This window comes from Magnolia sinica, chromosome 9 (assembly GCF_029962835.1).
Source record: "Magnolia sinica isolate HGM2019 chromosome 9, MsV1, whole genome shotgun sequence".
Classification (NCBI taxonomy): domain Eukaryota; kingdom Viridiplantae; phylum Streptophyta; class Magnoliopsida; order Magnoliales; family Magnoliaceae; genus Magnolia; species Magnolia sinica.
In genome coordinates, this window is record NC_080581.1 from 20,103,860 (window position 1) to 20,125,499 (window position 21,640).

Genomic DNA, 21,640 nt, shown 5'->3' on the forward strand with positions numbered 1-21,640 from the left:
CCATGGTGAATCAGAGACTACAAGTAGATAAAATTTAGAAAAATTTTCAGTGGATGATGTAGCCTCAACACATTCCGAAGTTCCAGACTTTGGTTCAATTGTCAGCTCCTTCTCCGTTAATGGTAAACTTTTAAGATCTGAGGAAGGAAGGGCTTCAGAATAAAGGTTCTCTCGGTCAGTGACAACTACCGAGGTATTGTCTTGTAAGGCATACACTATTTCTTTTATCATAGGATCGTTTGAATCTACAAAGTATGCCAAGCAATCATCTAAAGAGTTGAGAAATTTAGCTAAAAGTGACTCATTTTTCACATTGAAATCTGTAATGAGATGCTCAAGGACTCCATCGTCTCTAAAAGTGGATGGATGCATGCTCTCTTGCTCTTGCCCTGCACAGACAGATTGAAAATTAATAGGGGAAGCATTGATGTGAACACTTTGTTCATTAAAACTACCTAATAGAGGCATTGAATCGTCAAAGTGTATAACTCAAATGGTGGCCTCAACTGAGTGGTTTCAACTTCTAGAGTCATATCAAGTGGCTCGTCTATCTCCCAAATTATATCATCATTCAATTCAGGGGAGTGGTCTAAACATGCATCACAAAGGTTGGAAGGTTTAGGTGAAAGTGGTTCATCCTCCACGTTTAAATTGCCCATGTTAGATAGGTGGAGTAGATCACTATGGTTGACAACTTCCTAAACCTCTTGATTATTGATATAGGTCAAACTTGAGATCGGATCTCAATAATCATCATTTTCTAATTAATTGTAGTACACACTTGGGATGAGATCACATTCCTCACATTCTATTCCTAGATTGGGTTGAGGTTCGAATAAACTAACCTCCTCATCATTGAAATCAGGTGTGTCATGTGAGTGAAGTGTGTCAATATCATTATATTTGAAAACCAACAATGTCTCTTGATTATTCCTTTGGACCGTCATCGAGATCGACTCATCGAAAAATTGAGCCAGATGCTCATTAATGGATTCCAACTCCTTATTCCAAATTTAAGAGTTCTTCATAAGCAAGTTAGGATCACTTTCCTCATGTTGTGTTTCTGGATGGAGTTGTGGCTGGGATGAACTAGCCTATATTATCTCATCATAAGTAGGGAATCCAAAGGAGTAGTCAACAAAATCAATTGGCGGTTCATCTCTCCAATGTGTCGGGTTGAAATCACTTTCCTTGCACTATATTTGTAATTTGGGTTGCGGTTGGGATGAATTAATCTCCATTAGCCTATCGAGCCATGATTCAAGTATTTCTAATAATTTCCTCATGTCAGTAACATAGTTTGTGTAATTCTGAGGTGACTCCTATTGGATCATTTCTGGTAGATATTCAAAAGTGGCTAATCCAAGAGGGTTTTCACCATGATATTTTACTAACTCCATTTCGAAATATTTCTGTTTCCACTAATTATAATCATACGGGTCATAGGTCGGGAGTTGATATGTGTCATCATTTTAATAATCACGTACTATTTTCTTAACTCGTGGAGTGTAATTATTTTCCAGCAGATAATCATCGAAGGACTTCTTAATCGGTGGAGCATAATAATTTGATTGAATGAAGAAATTTTCAGAAAATATTTGAGGCATAGGCTGTTTCCCATCATAATTATCATACATCCTTTCTCAAGATTTCTTAGCTATCTCAGCATACTGACGTTCCCACTCTTACATGGTGAAGCCTTAACTCTAAATCTAATATAGAAGAAAATAAAAGAAAAATCCTATAGCAATAAGAGATCTAGATAGAGGAGAAGTTAGAAAGAAGTTACCAAATTGGAGGTTCCTATATTAAGATCCAATTTAGAAAGTCTATGTCAGGGTCCTACAAAATAAGAAAGTTAGGTTAGTTTTTAGAAATCAAATAGAAAAACCTAAACCTAGAATTAAAAACTAGAAAAATCCTAATCTTAACCTAATTCTAAAACTAGTTAATCTCAGAAAAATGTAACCGTCAATCCCCGTCAACGGTGCCAAAAACTTGTTCACACCCTAAGTATAGGGTTGTGATGTAGTAATAATCTCGGTAAGATCAAGGTCAAATCCACAGGGACTGAACCTTGTACGTAATCTAAAAGTAACTAGAACTAGAACTAGAAGAAGATGTAATCTAAATCAGGAAAACTTAATAGAGTAATGGTGAAATATTAAACTAAAACTTGTAAAATTCAAAGGTGGAAAACTAGGGTGCCAAGGATCCACTTGCAGAGATTAGGGAGATCTATGCTTGATTCATGAACACAACTAGATTTAGAGTCTCATCTTCATCCAGTTGGTAAGAAGATATTTGTCAGATTTCTGAACTTCTCATTGATCTAATCATCAACAGATAAGAGTGGTGAAGATTTGGAAGTGATTCCGTCACCTAACCATGCTCAGGAGACGATGGCAAACAACAGTAATTTACCAATCTCACAGCCAATCATTAAAGAATTGTGATAGTTAGGAAGGATTTCGTCACCCTACCATGCCCATTGGATGATGGTGAACAATAGGAGTGCCTAATTTCACAATCTCAATTTAATAAGAAGATATTCAAAGCAATCGCAGATCCATTGTAATTTGTGAGGGAAGGAGTGGTTTTGGTCGAGTTTTGTGCAGCCCACTATATCAACTCTCCCCACCATTCATCCTATGTTTTCCTGTGATCCATGTGTGTACGTGTGCATGAGACCAGACAGACCCCATGGCTAGGGTCATGCCCCCTCTCTGGATCGAATGGACAGTTCAAATCAAGCATATGGGTGATGGGTAGGGCCCATTGAGCTTCGTCTGTCGGACAGCGTGCGTTCGCTGGCTCTTGTGGGAGAAGGAGATGAGTCAACATCTTGTTGACCGGACCGGCTGTCCAGTGTGAGTGCGCATACCCCCTGTGCACGTGCTCCCTAGGTGGGGTCCACTCCTGGTGTTCATGATGAATCCATTCCGTCCATCTATTTTACCACCTCTTTTAAGAGGTTCATACCAAAATTGAAGCATATCCAGATATTAGGTGGGCCCGAAATCAGAGATTTATGGGATGATCTGTCCATTGGGCCACTTTCACAAGGATCCAATGGCTGAAATTCGATATGTATGGTTAATTTATGGTCCTCAGATCAGATATAAAGTTTCGAGCCAAACGGATAGTAGGAACCCTGTGATCTTGCATTCTGGATGATTTTCAGACTTCTTTATCATTGATCACTTGATTTTCTCAGATTTATGGCGTGTAAATTCTTCGATATCGGTCTCCTGGGATCCGTCCCTTGCCTTGGTAATTTTTGAGTGTTAAATCCATGCTTTTAGTACCCTTTTTCAGTCCAGGCTCCGAAATTCACCTTGCAATACAAACACAATTAAAATAGGACGTTAAACAGTATCATGTTCATAAAATCAGGTAATAACTGGGGTCTAATATGCAATATTTGACCCTCAACACCAAGGTCGATCCATAGGAAATTTGGCGAGAATATATTAAGAACTAATTTTATGAAAACGGTTGGTCTGGATTTTTAATCTAACGGAATAAAAGAATTGTTGAAATTATTCTAAAAATGACTGAGGATCAATGAATCTCCAATCAATAGACTTTGAATTTAATTTGTCTTTAGTTGATATCTCAATTAGAATTAGATTCCAATTAGTTGTAATCGGAAGATAACACAGTAATATCAATAAAAAACATCCAACATATATTTGAATCATGATAAGTTTAATCTCTCATGAAGATGTAAGTAATCACATCGTAGGGAATTGAAAACATCTTATGGGATCCCGGTCCTTTGCAACACTTCTCATGTATACACGTGTCCCAACCCGCACCGTTGATAGACCATTCATTGCACCCCAGTGTACCGAACAACTCCACCCAAGTGATTTGTGTTGGATGCCTTTGAAACCCTTATCATGTCGACCGTGTCATCCCTATTATCACAACGGTGAAAACTGTGCCTTAATCTGTCAATCTAATGCTCCATTAGTGAGATACGACTTATCGAATCCATGGTCTAAATTGCGTATCTTATAACACCAGAAACCTTTATTGTGCTAGGCCCATTGGATTTGAGTCCATGCAGGCCTAAAGCCTACTTTCAATGCACTATGAGATAAAAATGAGTTCTACCCCAAAATCCATAATTAGCCCTCTCCCCATGCCTTAGAAACTAATCATGGCCCATGTTTACCTCATCCTACACATGCATCCAATGCATACTGTAACGCCCTAAAAATCGGGGGTCGAGCAAAAGCTCAACTCCCGAGTTCCAACGCATCACTTATGCAACATAGATAATGATGATTGAATGTTGTTCATATTAGTGCATTAAACATGAGTGTGATTATACCAAAAAGAGCATATTATACTCCAGAGACAGTTAACTTTCGCAAGCGGAAGACTGTAATAAATATATAAAATATATAAATTGTTGTAAGTCTCCAGAGTGTGAACATGATTCCAGGTTAAATATATACATGTATACTCCAAAAATGAACAAAATGAAGATATATGGGTGTTTCAAAGTTGCAAATAACAAGTGTAATGACATCTAATCAGCATCCCTGTAACCCTGTCGATCAGAACATGGTCTACATAGACCCGCCTGATAGCTGTATATATGAGAAACTCTCCTCATCATCATAAAAGTCCGGCTCCGCTTCGCAAACATCGCCATCATCTGAAACTAAAACAAGGTCTAGATGGTGTTTAAAACACCATCCCGTAACGTGGGAGTGAGTGATCAACTCAATGGAACAATAAAGCAAAGGTTAACATGTTATCAATTCAGTCAAGCAGTAATGATAACGCAATACAACAATCAGGTCCTAAGTACTCTTATTAATGCAAGAATGATATGAAATAATGATGCATGCCCTCACCTGTGCTCTCTCAGCGACTTCATCTCATGATTGCGGCATGCAACCCTTCTTTAGTGCTTAACCTGCTACGCCAAAGGCACACGTAATGCGGTGCATGCACATGATTAGTCAGGTTCTTACTTAGGTTTATTCATACAACAGGATTTGGGAAGCTAAGGTACCACCCTTTATATTATTTACCCAATATTGATCCATCTAGGGTCGTCAATCCTAGTTAATTACATACGATAGGCAAGTTCAGGTCACTACCACCAACGCCCTACCAACTGGTAGTCTATTTTTGAAGGCTCGTCACCAACCCGACTGGGGACCACAACCAGGCTGCGCCGGGGTAGGCCTATTTCATACTTGAGGTCACTCCACTAACGCCCTACCAACTGGCAGTCTATTTTCGAAGGCTCGTCACCAACCCGACTGAGGACCACGGCCAGGCTGCGCCAGCGTAGGCCGACAGCTCGAATACAGTGTCCCATACTATCGTATTCGTTTCACGAGTTTGGGTTGCTCATTGGTCACTACAGGGAGGCTCGACGCCCCAGCATAGGTCGACAGTTCGACTATGGTATCCCATACCACCATGCCTGGCTCATGAGTCTTAGCAGATCGAGGTACCAAGATTAAACAGGCTTTTCACTGGTAAGTTTGGTACCTTAGGTTCAAGTAGTAGCGTCCATACATGGTGAACACATAGTAGGTAAATCGGGTTACTTGACAAGTTCGATTGGTATGAGCATACGCTGAATTAATCGACATGGAGCGCTAACCATTGTCGACAATCATCGTACGACTAGGATTCACCAAACGCATCAAATGTGGTGAGACTAGCTCGGCCACTCAAACAGGAATTGTTATCGATTGCCTGGACTACGTAGTAGTCTCAATCATATTTAAATGCAGCATATGGAGACATGTGATAATCATATAGACATTTAACAAACATTCCCAACACGAATCTCATTTGAGCATTTCATTAAACACATTACACATATTACCATATATCGCATTTCATCCATAAATTTCATACTCAGAATTTAGGTCACATGAAGGAAACTATACATATAGATAAGGTAGCTGAGAATTCTATCTCAACACCCTTATTAAATACAATTCTCATCAAACATTTTCTCATTCAGACATATTATCAAACACTTAGACTACGTGTATCAACATGCATATAATAAATTAGTTATAACATATATTATAGCAAATCCTTTCACGAGGAGTTGCCACAAGTACAACAATCACATACTGTAACTCAGGTAATCATAGCAAGAACAAATCCTAATTCCATATTCATCCAAACATTTCAACAAACACATGGAATGCATTATATTCAACATAGTTCACAATATATGTAATAAAAGGAAATCATTGCATCTAAGCACATGCGACAACAATCAAGTCAGTCATAAATCATTAACTGACATTGAAAGCCTTGAAAACCATAACCTAAATGTTTATAGTCCGCACCTTTCGCTGGTAGACTCGAAACGAACTCAGTTTAAAAGCTAAGTCTTTGTCTACGGCACAACAACAACCTATAACAGGGAATAGGTTAGTTATTCCACCATTTACACTAGTGGAAACCTTAAAACAGATTAGGGTTAGGTTTTCTTACCTAAGAACGGAATTGGAATTGCTAAAATAGCGACACGAGAAGGGTGGTTAAGCATGTGGAGCGGCGGGATTGAATCCGCGGAACAAATGCCAACTCCCTCTCTCACTTTCCTTCTCTTTTTTTTCTCTTCTCTCACCTAGGGTTAGAAATTCATATGTAAAGGGAGAGAGAGGGTTTAAGACCCTTATATAGGCTCAGGACTGATGCAAATGGCCCCAGGGCCAAGGTATACTTAGGTTATATCCAAAGGGCGTCTGTTTTAGTCCAACGGAGCTACTTTGGAGGCCCCTTTTCTTCGTGCGGTCAGACTTAAGCTCCCTGACATTGGATCTAGGTTAAGCTAAGTTTTCGGTCCGATTGGATTAGTGGATCAGCCGCGGGGGACCAGTTTCAGTTCAACGGTCACCGGTACTCGATCAGGGCCACAAGTGAATTGACATGTGTTGGAAATTTTTCCTGATCCGAGGGTATAATTGGGTCAGATTTCGACGGTCAGAATCCTTAGATTTAGCCTGCAAGTGAACGACTCAATTCACTTAAGTTTCAGTTCATTTTTTAAAGGTATTCGCGTTTCTCACACACTTCACTCCGGGCTCAAGTTGTGCGTTTCTCGGTACTATTAAGACTTGATTTCTGAGCTGGTTGTCAAGTCCAGTAATGCGGTCATAACCGTCTAGTTTTGCAGTAATCGGACTTTCGACGTGCGATTCAGGTTCGATACGGAGTTTCAAAGTGCTCCCAAGAGCAACTGGGTTTTGAGATGGATCCTAAGTTTTAAGATAATGTAGCGTTAACGATTCTACACTTTTTGAGTCTTATAGATCATATTTAAAGTGATTAGTGTTAATTTTACAGGTACTCTAGTGTAGCACTAGCTAATTCTCGTCTAATTTCTAAAGGATTTGGTCCTGAGTGATTTCTGCCTGAGGGGGTACTCGGGTCTTTGTACGAATTTTTTCGGGACGTTACACATACTTTGTTTTATGTCACATCACTTCAAACAAATAATTGAAACACTATACTTCATCATCCACCATGCATCACCAATAACCCACAATCCTTATCAATCCACTAGCTAATGCATGCCTAGATTTTATCTACCTTAGGTAATGCATGATTAGCACCATTCACCTCATTCATCCACTACCCATAGCATACACCACATTCCACCTCACTTTTAGCACCAATAAGACTCCCTAAATTTGCCACCTCAACTCTCATTCTCTATAAAAGAGTAGGGTCTGTCTTACACTTATACTTTTGCTACATTTATAATTTTTTTGAAAATTAGAGAGAGAGAGAGAGAGAGAGAGAGAGAGAATGGAGGAAAGGTGTGGCCCACCATTAAACCTGGAGGGAGTGGACCACTCATCATCATCCAATCGTCCATCCATTTGAGATGAATCTATACCCCCTCCTTCCATCCTTCTCTTCCTCCTGTTTTCTTCTTCCTTCTATATTCTATTGATGTATGTGGGGCCATATATGGTTGTCCACAGTAGTCAACAAGGTACCTCACGTCGGTATGGTCCACCAAGATGAATATTATATCCACATCTTTCACATATAATCCATTTTTCCTATCTGAAAAATAACTTGTAAAAGTTGTATAAAATCAACAGTATTAAGATTAGAAGTAAAACTTTAAGTAAAGATAAATAATGAATTATTATGTGTGATCCAAATGGATCCAAGAAGCTGTATGGTTGGAAGCCTATATGTACACTGAATGATATATTCTAAAACAATCCATTAGCTCAGATTTTCCAATAAAAAATCTGATTATAGAGATTTGATCAATACATTTCATATGCTACTTGATGTGTATGTTGTATGTTGTCCATAACATTCATCCTCTTATTGTGGACCCACTTGGGAGTGGAAGCACTTGTGATTTATGTATTTTATTAGTTCATCCAATCTTGAAATCCATGTGCATTGATGTGTGTCTTATCTATGCTTTGCTAGCATGTGGGCCCCACTTGCCATTGGATTTATTTTCCTTCTTTTACACTTTTTCCGTTTTATAAAATTTTTTCAAGTACTTAACTGTATTGCATGTAGGCCTCTTTGACACCTTGTGGTTGACCCCATCTTTATCGCAAAGGGTCCGACCATGGAGGATATCTATTTGACATGTCTGACTATTAGTATGTCCCACCACCTCATCAGGAATAGCCCCCAAGTTTTTGATAAGTTGGCCCAAAGTTGGGATAGATCCACTTCTGAAATTGCATATATGATTTTCTAGGTTTTGGACCAACTTTGGTCCTCTATGGTGGACCCCACGTAAAAGATAAGAATGCGACTCGACCTGGAACTCCTAACATATACTTACGGATGAAGAAATAATATTTTACTTGGGTAATAGAGGACCCCACATGATTGGAGAGCGGATCTCAAAATAGGGCCAGGCATAGTTGTGCAGAAAATTCTGTGCAGAGAATTGAAATACCAATGTTTGGCCTTGTGCCAAAAATTATATGTGCATTAAATGCTCATCGCACATTGTGAGTTTTGAATTCCATATATAGGATTAACAAGGCAACCTGAAGGGATGCCGAAAGGTGGCTCCATGTAATCGTGGGATGTACTTAAAATTGGGCCAAAACTATTTCTGCATTGTATTTCCTGCACATTTTCTCCATGTACCCATGTTTGGGCCATCATTATAAATTGTACACACCTAGCCAATGAGACCCACCTTATGATTTTTAAAGAAAATACATGGAGCTACCAGATGGATCTTTCCTTTAACTATATGTGGACCCCACATGATCATGAATCTGAATCGAAGATGGCCAGAAACCAACCTTGTACCAAAAGTCTGTTTCAAATAAAATTCATGTGGGGCCACATCAGTGGGGTCCACCACCTTCCCAAGGAATTTAATGCAGCATCTAAATCCTGTAAATGAACTTCCAGGTGATGGTGGGCCCAAAACCTTAAGTGGGCCATTTGGTGTGGGTTGTCTTGTATGGACCTTACCATTGCCTATTGAGGCCCACCTTGCATACTATGTAAGTTTATCATTTTCCGATAGTGTGGGACATGAGATGGACAACCTTATTGCACATTGTTTCTCAAAAGTTATATGAGGCCTTGGACCCATCCAAATAAAGCAAATCTAAGGTCTAGTTGGGCCAAATGGTAAGGGAAACACTTGGGAATAGAAAGCTCATCATGGCAACCCTTCTTAGGCCCATTTGGCAATCCAATTGCCTAGTGGGTAGTGTGCCCTGCACACTACCGCTAGTTAGTTGAGCCACACTTAATGGGGCCCATTTGGATTATATAAGTTGTAATAGATGAGCCTTCTTATTTCACTTGTGCATGAGGTTTGTGGGCCCAACCTGATGTGGAATATGTACAATGTTGTCATGTGGGTCTTAGGTTTGGGATTATAATTTTATCTTCTAATTGATATTGGATATATAGCATCCAGTTTGTTATGGGATCCACCTTAGATGTATGAATCTTATGTATGCCTCCTTTGGTGTGGGAATGTTATTCACTACCCAACCAAACTTAAACCTAAGTGGTTTGTACAACAAGAAAAATAAATCAATGAAAAGCCCATTACCCATACTTGTTGTAAAATATGGGGCACAATCTTGTGTTGAACATGCAACCTTCAGCTAGTGGGGCCCACTTAGTTGTGAAATTAGATCTACATCATTGAAACGTCTGGTGGTTAGATGTTTATCCTATATAGAATTTGCTTATTGGTCCACCAAGTGGGACCTACACTCGACTTATAGGACCGTGTACCTTACATGTAGTCCAAGGTCAATGTGCATGTCACACTTGGGTGGGACCCACCGATTGATGGTTGATATGATGATACATGTGTGGTAACATAATGATGGTGGCTAGGTAGTATTAATGATAAGCATGATGTTGTTTATGTTTAACATAATATGGTTGCAGATGGACTAATCATAATAGCATGCATACAAAAGATAATATGATAACGAACGCATGTGGTGATGGTCATGGTAGTGACATACATATGACCACCATGCTCTTCTTGATATTTGTTACCTAGTAGATGATGTTGATATCCAAGTGATAATAACACACAAATTGATGGTCATGATGATAATGCGGATAAGATGACCATGTTTTACTTGATGCTTGGATGATGATAAATAAATGATATCGATAATGCATATGAATCCTTGTATGTTATGCACTCCATGCATATGCACATTAAAAACGCACATGCTTGCATGATACAGGTTATGACAATGAATTTGATGTTGAAATATGGCTATGATAATGATGATACATGCGAACACTTATTTGCTACCAGAACCTATGGTCCTTTTGTGTGTGCATGCTATGTGAGCCTTGGCGGCCCATTTATTAAGTAATCACAAGAGGTGTAGGGCCTAAGTGTGTTACCGATGACATTTTTTTTTGTTAGCTTGTTAGTACACCCACTGTCAATTCACACGTCACTGTTAGCCACCCCCACTAGGGAATTGATACTAAGACCTCAATGTTGAAATGAGGTATCTTTCACTTAATCTACCACTTGAGCTATGGATTAGGGTGTTACCGATGACACTTAAATGTATGTGCCTTCGCGTCACAATGGATATTCTTAAGTTGGGCCTAGTGCCTTGAGCTTATGAAAGCCCACTTGCCCATGGAACTTAGGATGTAAGCTGGTTACAAATAACTGTTGCATGAGATGTCAAGTGAACCCACTTCTATGGTCAAGGTAATGGTGTTTGATTATTATTAGTTTGCTAATCTACTTGGCCAATTGGCACTATTATTAAGTAAAGCCCATGAGGGCATGAGATGTATGTTTGATATGTGATGGTATGTGATGTGATGTATTGTGAAGGCATAGTGGCATATAATGAGTAATAAAAATATGATGTGTTGTAATATGTGGTGAAGAATAATGGCGTATGATGTGTAGCTCACACACAATGATTACGGATGTATTATGTAGCTAACATGTGATGGATATGGCATAAAATGTGTAGCCTATACATAATGTTGGGTCTCAAAAGAGCAAATTATAAATTGATGATTAAATCTTATATGGGCCCAAGCTAAGGCCCATTGCTTATGGGTATTAGGGCCATGATCAGGCCCATATTAAGAAAAGATTAAGGGTCCAAATGGACATCTCCATGGACAATGGGCTATGACCCGAGGGTATATTATTTAACATCCATGCCATAACTTGACAGTTTGATCTATTTTGCCTTTGTTTATGTTAGCACCAGCTTGATAGTTTGATATACATAGTTGATTCATAAGCATCCATTTTATGCATGCATGCCACATCATGAAATTGGGGCTCTCATGTTGGTCCATATACTTGGATGAGATCCAAAGATCTACTATGTTTGGGCCCCCGTGTTGGTCCGTATGTGTAACACCATGTCTCCCTAATACTCGACTGTCGAATATCCCAAGTTAACACCATAAAGTTTTTCCTAAGTAATTACATAAGGCTGATAATACACACTGGTTAAAGATTCAAACAATGAGGAGATGATATAAAAAGATGTAGGCTAGGTAACCTAAGATTTAGTAAACTCCACTATTCAGCTGGATATGTGAAACATGATCGTATATCAGGGCCCGAACTATCAAATCCGTCGAGCAATAAGTATTCCTGACCCCATCGAACAAATCCACCCTAAACTTGGCTGCAAACCAATTAATGGTAAATTTAACAATTAGGCAACCCTAGGAACCATTAAGACCCTTTGACGATGACTGTGGAAGATCCTAACCATGGACCATTTTAAAAATTGGGCCAATTTAACAAATCCACCGTTTGTCAGGCCAATCACCACTTGATCATTGACTTCTGGTAACAAAAAAATACCGTCGGTATTCACTCAATAGGCACTAGGGACCCTTACAACCGTTGATGCCCAAGATCAGAGGGATCTGACCGTCAAATCGATGGGAATCTTGAGAGTTAGGAAAAAGTCACTTGGTGTGGCCCACCTAGGCCCTACCTTATTTATGGTCAAGGGCCTGGACTAGGACCTCGCAAATGAATGGATGATGTGGATTTTAAATCCCATCATGATGGATCCACACGAGGACTGAGCGTGCACAGATGTGCATATGCCCATGGAACATCGGACCAATAAGGCGGGTCAAATGCCGCTAACCCAATAAAATTCGAAGGAGAGGTTGTTTTTCCCACCCGAACGTTGTTCGAATGGACAACGTTCGTCTGATCTGGACAGTGGCCACCTCTACCACCTGGATGGGCAATCTAAGCCGTCCATCAGGAGCGGGGGTGGAAACTGATCAAAACCGACCCTCCTCCGCACACAGAGCAGCCTGAACGTGCGTGCAATCAAGCTTGCAAATGTGTGGTAAGCCTCTAAAGATGGAAGGACCGTTGCATTGCCTCGTTGGTGATCCAAGGCAGCGGCCTGCCTTTAATCTTAGTCGCGCGATGGTCTTTATTGTAGCCCTTCATTCAGTATCACGAAAGGAAAACTTTCTTTTCTGCGACTTGACGAAAGGAGGAGAGATGCATTCCTCTTCGTGAAGTATGAGCTGACGTGATCTGAGCTATTGCAGGGGCTTCATTGAACCAATCGTGGACGCCCGATCTAGGACGGCAACGGCCCTGGTCGTTAGGGCAGCGACATTGCGAGAAGTCTTCCCTCCACACGAGAAAAAGACGTGGTGGAGTTTCTCACTAGTGTCTGTATTCGGGTGAGTTGCGATGGGATTAGTCCCACAATGATCAAAAGACCCAACCAGTCCATCTAAATGATTTGGATTAAAAATTTGGACCGTCGATGAAAATCTACCATGGCCGATAAACCCATCTTCCCCGTCCATCCAAGAAACCCACCATGATGATGTGGGCCCCATTTTCCAATCAAAGACACTCATTCGGTGGGCCATGGGGGTGGAAGTCCATCCCACATAATGGATTAACACCATGCAAATGGGGATTGTCCCCCCCCCCCCCCCAATCCAGCTTCTAAGAGCATTTGAAGCCCAAAGATGGAAATGGTTAAGGCAGCCATGAGCAAATCCTAGCCCTATAAAAGGGTTCCTTGCATCTTGGAAAAAGAGCCACATAACTCTAGAATTCAGGGAGAGTGAAAGAAAGTGCATGAGAATCGGAGGCTTCGGGAGCACGTGTCGCACTGCTGAGTCAGGCCGAGTAACAGCGGCAGTTCAGACTTAAAGTGGAGTCCCTCCGAGTCATCTGGGAAGGACTAGGCTCCGTCAGGAGACAGATACGAGAGCTTAAGCTCAGTACCTCAGATCGAGTGGAGCCAGTTCAACCGCTCAACGATTTTCCACCACTGAGTTGCAACAGATGAGTCGACTCAGTTGACTTCTGAGTCCACCTTGACCAGCTGGGTTTGGATTCCACTGAGTTTGGTCAACTCGGAACCTTCCTAGGCACCAGTAGGAGCCAGAGATCAGGCCCATCTGTCCATTTGACCAGAACCGCGGAGGGTCGAGGCACGAGTCGGTCTAGCGATTTCAACGTGCTGCAACTCTTCGGAGTCATTGGGATAGTCCGCGTCATGCTCTTCCCCGAGCAATAAAAATAATCTGGTACGTAAAACATAACTGACTGGCCATGCTATGGCAGTGCCTTGGGTGGATTGGACTGAGTCGTTCCAACCTCAAAGGCTGACTCAGTAGCTCCCCAGTTTGGATGAGTTCAGGGGTTGTGTTGGCGTCGAGTCATCTGGAGGCAGCGCCCTCCCAATCGAGCAGGAAGACCCGATGACTCGAACTCCGCTCCATCATCCAAAATTCCAAACAGGTTGAGTTATTGAGTCAGCTCGACTCTAAATGAACTCAGGGAGTCATGACTAAGAGAATGATCATCCCATCACTCAACTCGCAACACTAAATCAGCAGTGATAATAGTGCTGATGTGGGTAGCCCATTAAAGGATTATGGGATCACTGAACACACCGCGAGCCGAGCTAATCTTGTGCTCCTTATTAAGTTCCTTTTTGAAAAGAGGGTCCACTTAAGAAGGGTTATCTTGCTCCGAGATAAAATATAGGCTAAAGAAGTTGTCAAATGATGTTTATAAGTGCATCACCACCTAGCCACGTTGATAATCAAGCAAGGCAACTTATCCCTTTAACGTTTAGAAGAAACCTAAAAAGTTGACTAATTCAGTGGGAATGGGATATCCTAGATTCCATTTAGTCTTATCATATATAGTGAACATACATGATCAATCGGCTGTTAGACTAATTTGATTAACCTGGGAGAATCCTGGCGCAACCGGTATTGAGTGTAAGCATCCCACGTAATCCAACTATTGTCGGTCGTCTATGTTCGACCTAGGTCGATTGAACAAGCCTAGGGTGGTTGACCTAACTCAGGCCACCCCCTATTTCAGGTGGTTAGCTGACTCTCATACCATTGTAAGACATTTTAAACATCAATACAAACTAGCCATTCATTATGCAGTCATAGAGATGTTGCATATGAAGCATAAATTCAATGACACTACTACATAGGCATTTCATCGAACATATGAGCATCAATAGAACAACATACTCATTTGAGCATTTCATCAAACATGTGAACATTAATAAAATCACAAATTCACCTAAGCATTTTATCAAACATGTGAGCATTAATAGAACAACATATTCAATCACTTAAGCATTTTATCAAATATGTGAGCATCCATAAACAAGTAATAACACATGTTGCGATGAAATCGAAATGTGAACATATTAGCATACACCAAGCTATCTACCAATAACAAAACATTTATTGAGACCCTTAAGGGTTGATAAATGACAATCTATGAATAATGGTCTGCACCTTAAGAACGGATTTTCAATCTTTGAGCACCTAGAGTTATGATTTTGGAGAAAAAGATACATACACCAATTTTGAAGGAATTAGGTGAAATTCATGCAATTCAGCCTAGAAAAATCTAGGTTGGAAAGTATGGTTCATTACTTACCTCTCAATCACAGTTAGGGTAGATTCGACAGAGGAGAACGGTCGAGGCTAGGGCTTCGATTGAAAGGATTTGGTGAAGGAGACACCGATCTCTATCACTTGCTCTCCCTCTACTCTTTTCTCCCATTCTCTCTTTCTTTCTAGGAAACAATTCATATGGGAGGAAGGGTTGCTATCAAATACACTATTTATAGCACTGGAAAATGTGCAAATGGCCCTGAGGGCTAGGTTTTCATTATACTAGCCCTATGGGAGGGTGTTTCTAAACTTCGGGGTCCATTATGGTATTTAGGTGTCGATATACACCATAGGATAGTTAGCCCTAGTAATGATCTATAAATGGATATGATCGGCCCAACATTTGGATGCATCAATCAACTTTTATGATCAAAAGTCAGTTCAACGGTTACCGACAGTTAATTGAAGCCGCACTATATAGATATGTGCAGGTTATTAGCTTAGGTTGTTGCCCTAAATTTGGTCACAATTTAATAGTCCAAAAGCCACAACTTAAGCTGAGAGTGATTCAAGATCTAATCTCGGGTCGATGTTCTATTATGGACGATAAGTCCGCTAAGACGAAAGTCTTGCTATTGTCTCAGGTTTAGTGGCCCAATAATGAGCGGACTAAAGCTTATTCGGATAATTAGAGCATTTCTTAAATGAATTAGATAGGAAGATTTCATGTGTCTGATGATGAGGGTGTAGATTAGCTAAGTTTATAGAATGGCTTATTCGCAATTAGCAAAAATAGCAATTCGATCTGAATCACTCTAAACCATTAGTTCTTAGGGTAAAGGAGTAACTAGGTCAGTTTGGTTTGATCTGAACCCTAGTTGTCTCAACCTTTGGCAGGTCTTTATTTAGTTGTGATTGTCTTGATTAATTAGTGATAGGTTAGTTAGATGTGAGTCCTAAATGAACAAATCACAATGATAGACTTGAGGTTTAAGTGATCAGACGGATTCATTGGCTTCAAACGGTTGATTAATTGGATTTATGCAGTTCTTTATTGGTACCACCTGTGTGTAGGCTTACCTTGAACTTTAAGGGTCAGTAAGTGACAACGTAAGCTAATTATATCAAAAATTTTCAAGAGTTTTTGAAAATCCAAAATAAAAAAATAAATTCGGGACGCCTGGAGCCTTAAGTCAACTCGCCAAGTCAACTCGTCTGGTCAACCTACCAGTCCAACAAACCAATCGACTCACCTAGCCAAGTCCAACCCTAAACCAGGCCTGAACCAAGCCCAACCGAAGTTCAAGACAGACAATAAATTGACACCCTAGAAGGCAGATCCTCAACACGAGTACGAGAAACCCCCTGCCCAAACAGGAGGTCCCGCGTGTGACCGGTGGCTCCCTGGGAGCCGCCAACCATGTGGCATTCCTCCTGTTTAGGTAGGACAGCTCCATGCATGCGGTTTCTCCCTTTTGCAACTCCCAAGTGTGCGGTAATGTGCATTAACTCTAGTGCCCCTATCCTAGACTTGTATTTACCATTTTACCACCTAATCCAACTATTGAGATGTTGCTACGTGACAATCTTAAATCTAGACTTTTTAAGCCCCTTTCACCCCTGAACTTCACAAAAATCACCAGAAAACCAAGCTTGGGGGCTATAAATAGCCCCTCGCCTTCTCATTTCAGGCATCCATTAGCCATCAGAGCATCCATCACTCATTAAGAGTCACTTAGCCACCCATTTCTATCCCTCCACTGAGGAGAGGAAAGAGCAATAGGAAGAGAGCCTAGCCCTGGTCTAGCCTAACATAGTTAGATCATAGCCTCTTAAGCAATTTAGGTCTTGATCTAAGTCACTTAATACTGTCCTTGCAACACAACCATCCATCCAACCATTCAATGTTTAATCAGCTTCATCCAACCCAGCATTAACAATGTAATACTCATTCCCCTCTCAACCCCCATGCTCATCGAATTCACATCTTCATATTATATTACATCACCTCTCACACTTAATTGGCTTAGGCGTATGCTTTACGGCTTGCCGATATAACGAATCTTGCCCATTAAAAACCTAGCCAATTAACTTAGGTTTTGTCATAAGCATTGTATATAACACAACATCACAATTCTAGGTACATCGCATCGTATACACCCAGTCAGTTCAAATGCATGCTTTGTGGCTGCCGACATAACCGAATCATGCCTATCAGAAACTTGGACTGATTAGTTTCATGCACATCCATAACATTATATTTAACACTACACTGCATACACACCATCGCATCATAAGTGCACAAGAACTAATCCCAACCCTCAGAAGTTAGTCAGATCTTGTGAAGTATAGATCGTATATTTATACGGGCAGAGTGGGTGTCTAACACATTCTCTCTCGTAATCGTGGTCTCCTACCTAAAATCTTTAGCGTAGATCAAGGAGTCATGTTAGGGTTGAGAATCTTCGGGTTCTCCTTCGTAAGTGTCTCTACAAGGTCTAGCCGACTATAGAATTGAAATAATTGGCTAGTGACGACTCCAGTCATATATAAAACCCGTTCACACGTACAAACGCAAAAGCCCTTTAAAAAGGCAACCTGTGGAAGCCGCAAGTCGATTACGTTCGAGATCCAGCTTCTACATTACGTTGGATATTATCGCTGAAAATTTTCAAAATTCGTTAGAGTGGAGGGAATGACGCCGAATGCACGCCTGAAGCTCACCGAATTGGGTCCCACGGAGGTGGCAATGGTCTTAACGGTCAAATGGTTCCCTCGCATGAAAAAAAAAAAAAAAAAAAAAAAAAAAGAAGAAAAGAAGAAAGTGCCAAATGACCTTCTTATGACCAAGGGCCCCACCATAAGAACCCATCCCATATCTTATGTGCTGCTCATTGAGTTATTGTGAAGCAAATCCAAACTCATTTACATGAAAGGAGTTTTAATTTCGTGTCATCGGCATCTATTTGAGGGAAAAACTCAGCACAAATGAATCACACTAGAGAAAATGGTTTAGAATTAACGAACACCATTAATGCCATTATGGGCCACAAAAAGCTTCTATTTAAAAACTGAAAAACACCCTTTTTGGTTAACGGTTGTTCGATTAGAATGAACGGCTTAGATTGGGTGAGAGGAGCCCATTCACGATTTAGTGGGACCCACAATCCCTCTTGAAAAGCAATTTCTCTTTCCAAGACAAGAACCCGCCGTACGAGGTGCAAGCGGCTAGCATGACACTTTTGTCCTGCGAACAATCTATTAGGGCCTTAAGGCAAAAAATATAAGGTGAAAAGAGAAAAGTCTAAAGCCTTAGCAACCTCATACCCAGAGGCTATTTTCACCAAAACCTCAATTGTTTCTGCCGAAACTCCCCTACAACCTACCCACATCACTCAACTGCAGGGGTGACATCCATCTAATGGACCTCACTACGGTGGGCCACGTCAAGTGGGACAATGGGGGACCAGATGGAATGTGGGGTCCACTGTGTTGTGTATACATCATCCAAACTAGTTATCAGCTGTGCCCTAACAGTATAAAGGGCCAAATTAAGATAAACTGTACCAAAATCTAGGTGGGATACAACAAGTGAATATATATGTTGTACGCATGATTGTACACTGCTCCTTTTAGTGTGTCAAGCACGAGTGTCTGATAGAGATGATTTTTGGACTGTACAGTGTCCATGAGGAGTCTCACCAGATGAACCGTTTGGATTGCACATAAATGTCACAGGTGGGCCTAACGCAGCTCAAAAGCATGGTAATTACCATACACTCACGTGATCATTCTCCTTGTCGCTACTGTATGAAATGTGTGCGAACATGACCAAGCATGTAAGACATCTGATTCGTTCAAAAGATGGGTCACACAAGGAAGATCGCTTGCTGCTGGTTCACACTGGTACATTGACTTACACAACGAGCCATCCATTGATTTTGACAGCGATGCAGGCCCAATGACTGGGCCAGCTTGATTTTCACTTAGGTGATCTCCATGTTATGGCCCACCCTGTAAGACTCCTATCAGGTGGGCCACATATGATCATCGGTTCAGATCTGACCATTGGATTATTTAGATTGAGCGATTCAATGGGCCCCATTTCAGTTATGATCGTTGTAAATAGGTTTGGGGCGGGATGCTTGAACTGCAATCTATATACTTGATTATTAAGCTAGATATGAAAAACTACTGTATGGAGACCCTAGGGAGAAGAAGTGTCATGGGTAAGTTTCTAGCCCTCTTTTCTATAAATAGATGTCTTGGTCCCCTTACCAACACAACTAAAAAAACCCTAGTCCCATTGAGAAGTTCTCTTAAAGAAATGAGGTATGGAATATCGAGATTCTTGTCGGCAATATCGAAGCCTTGGGATGTCTTCACAGTCAAGTAGGCCCTTTAGTTTATGGTATTGAATCTCGTTATTGATGCATAGATAATCCCTCAATTTCACAATAAAGATCTAACACACCTTTCACACGGTTTATATATCCTACACAAGTGGAATGTTGGTAGAAAAGATAGGGCTATATATGAAAGTTCACAACAACACGTGTATGTGATCATGGCTCATCTCAAATAGGCCCAAACCAGACCGGACTTGGGCCAGGCCAGGGCAAAACCCAACCTAATTCTCACCATGCTAGTGATAAATCCGGTTCCTGGCAATTTCTCGGCGATTTATCAATTTTTGGTTTTTCTCATGATATTGTTAGTTAAATATCACCGAAAATACATATATTTAATAATATTTAATTCTAAATTAGTCTAAATATATTTAAAATTGCATAAATATTTAAATAACAAAGTTCCTTAACCATTTTAGTAATTTTTCATTAATATCACGATATTATCACGAAAAAACATGATATTTTAAATTTGCTCATATTTCGAAGATATCATGATAATATTGCTACGATATTGTTTAGTTCATTTTTAACGATACTATTGTGATATTTTCAAAATCTCGATGATATTTGTAACACTGCTCACTGTAGCCACGAACGGGCAGTTTTGTGGGCGGGCCCACTGTGATTTATCTGTTTATCTAGGCCGTCCATCCCTTCTCTCAGATAATTTTAAGGTATATACACAAAAATGAGGCAGATCCAACGCTCAAATAAGCCACACCAAGTAATAATCTTGGTTGCTTTAGATGCACATACCATGAAATGCAAGTTGCATTAAATTCCAGAGTTATCTCTGGTGTGGTCCACTTGAGTGTTGGATATGCCTCATTTTTGTGCTCATACCTTAAAATAATATCAGAGAAGGGATGGACGGCGTAGATAAACAGATAAATCACAGTGGGCCCGCCCACAGAACTGCCCGTTCGTGGCCGAGACGATCGGGGTAGTACGCAATCCGCGTCCAGCGTAATGGTACAGATGATTTGGATAATTAAACCACACATATCGTGAACACCATAGTCCAAGATAATCCAATGGTGGTCCACCAACGTAGCATATTTTTGAAAGATCAGAGCCACTCAATCTGTGATCCAAACAGTGTAGATGCTATAACTAGCTAGAAACATATGTTTATAAAATCATTATTTAGGCCACACCAATACAAAATCAATGAAGGATTGAGAAAGCTTTACAACGCAGTTCAAATTCTATATACATTTTTAGGCCACCCGATCATATTTTCCAATTTCATATTCATGTGACCTACACAGTGAGGACGTCCTGATGAGTGGCTCTGATTTCATGCACATGCAACTCATTCACACGTGCATGCGCGAGTACAGATTCTAAGGCCAAGGTGCAAACCCTGCATTTCTCCGGGTTTGGCTAATGATTGGAATGAATAAGATTGGTAGCCATGTTTATAATAATAATAATAATAATGGTCGGTTGGACCAGGTTGGCCCACTAAACCATTGGAGAAAAGCTTATGATACTCTGACATTGTGTGATGGATGATACACGCACTTGGAATTACTTGAAAATCGTATACGTATCATATAATTAAGTCAAAGTAAACTGTTCAATTGGGGTCTATATTTAGATGTATTAATAATTGAAGATTATACCTATTTGATTATCTAAAAATGAAAATATCCAATGGTATGTAGCAACAAACACGGATACTTGCAAACCGTTAACTGATTCAAGCAAGCCTATAAACACCTTATATGCACAACTTATAATCATCAACCCCACCTAGAATTATGTGCAATAAAATAAGATAAAATAAATTTGAAAAGAAAAATGCACCA